Here is a 1,964-nt window from a genome sequence, read left to right on the forward strand (position 1 = left end):
CAAGGCACGGGTTATCTACGGCAGCCGGAGGTCAGGAAAAGCATGGGGATGAACAAACAAAACCAAGATCCATGTCTCAGCCAGACATGAGGAAAAGCTTTGCTGCAAATAGGCAAAGCTCAATGCAGCAGCCATCAAATAGATCCTCAAACATAAGTGCATCCTAAGAACAGCTTGAAAGCCTAGTAGTAGAACATTCTTCACAAAACTGCTAACACATCACCAGAACTAATGGTTACTAATTCACTTACAAGCATCAAGATCTTGAAAGACTAGAACATTCTTCACAAAACTCATCATTGGAACTAATGGTTGTAGCCGAATAAGAAGATTGAATGCGAACTGTAAGAGAGCACAAATCAAGAGAACACACCATTTGCCACTCCCAATAGCAAAGACAAACCCCTGGAATTAAGCCAATAACTATTTGCTAAAACCAGTCCCATATGTACAAACCATGAAATCCAATGGCAGCTCATCATAAACCACCCTATAATCTAGCAATCTGCATGCAAAGGTGGATTACTCACACATATAACAAGCTGCTCGATAGTGTTCCATGTACGATGTACCAACATGTATCAAAATATATACAATGTACCAAAATATATACAATGTGTACACCTAAAATCCAAAAGCAGGCCAGAGATGCCTTCCTCAAGGAAGCAGATCGTGAGTGGATGTCGGGGAAGGTAGGTTGCCCGCGAGTGGTGGGCACAGAGCGAAGTGAGTCATCTCGCGTGGATGTCGAAGGGCCTTCACCAAAACAGGTTGCAACTTAGTATCACAGGCTAAAAACCTGATGATTTTTTAATCATCATCTTATCTCCTCATTAACTGTTAGTATCAGAGGTTGCAACTTAGTATCAAAGGTTAAAAACGTGATGATTTTTTAATCATTGTGTTATCTCCTCATTAACTGTTAAAGCATTTTGTATGGCATTCAGCACCCAGCACCCTGTGCAGAATTACCTCTCGACTTAGGCATCCACTGTGTCAAAACATAGGGCTCTCTTGGTTCGATCACTCAGCACAAGGATTGGCAGATCTTTATTTTTCACCTTGCCTGGAATAACCGCTTGGATCTTCTTGTAGGCGACACTCTGCTCCACTTTATTCTAGAAAGAGACACAGAAAAAAGAAGACAAGGAATAAATTTACATGATAATATCTTTAAATGAGATAAAAACTACAAGTATGAGCAAGACTTACATGTTGCTTGATGAAGGTCTTTATGAGGAAAAATCCTAGAGGAAGAATGGTGATGTACTCAGCTGCCAGTCCAAGCTCATTGTTGTCGAACTTGCTCTCTAGATCTTGGAGAAGGAGAGCTGTCTTGGCAAGATTACGCTCTTGGAAGTAAGAGCTAGGCTTAGGGAAGGCATCGGCGGATGTGCGGACTAAGGGCTTGTTGTACTCTGTCCAAATGAGGGTGGAGAAGGGATGAGCAGAACCATCCCGTCATCTTTGTGGAAGGATGAAACACTATCCTACTGATCTTTGCGGATGGATGAAACACTACTCTTTGATTGCCCCTCTCTACCATCAGACCAGAGCCACTCCAGATTACAATACTTGAGAACCTCCCCTCTTAGCAAGGAGAGAAATGCTCCTTCATGTACAACTTGACCATCACTATTCTTTATCACCACCCCTTGCGCCTTGATTATACCAAATACTCTCTTTTCTGCATTCTCCAAGAGGAGGAGACAAGAAGAAAGAAGGTGATGATCGTCTACTCTAGCTTCCTTTTCTTGAACTAGGTCTCCCCTCAGATAGGCAATAAACTTAAGGAGGATGGTATATCTTATACCATCTCCAACAGAACTCTGAAATGGTTTCTTTGATTTCTCTCCCACTAATGTTACTTCAAAATCAGGGAAGCAAGCAACCTCAAATTTGAGTGAATGATCTAAGATTTTGATCACAAAATTTATTACATCTCGAGCACATACCAAGACACT

At 41.6% G+C, this 1,964-nt stretch overlaps 1 long non-coding RNA gene across 1 annotated transcript; it reads right to left on the reverse strand.

The window, feature by feature from the left end:
- Positions 1-600: 600 nt before the first annotated feature.
- Positions 601-1,380, reverse strand: LOC147621736 (uncharacterized). Its single transcript, XR_015269705.1, has 3 exons — positions 1,213-1,380; positions 973-1,118; positions 601-756 (listed from the first exon to the last, which is right to left on the reverse strand). It is a non-coding gene; the product is annotated as an uncharacterized LOC147621736 (long non-coding RNA).
- Positions 1,381-1,964: the final 584 nt, after the last annotated feature.

The sequence above is a fragment of the Cibotium barometz genome, chromosome 29, assembly GCF_041138505.1.
Source record: "Cibotium barometz isolate CiBa-2024 chromosome 29, ASM4113850v1, whole genome shotgun sequence".
NCBI classification, from domain to species: Eukaryota; Viridiplantae; Streptophyta; class Polypodiopsida; order Cyatheales; family Cibotiaceae; genus Cibotium; species Cibotium barometz.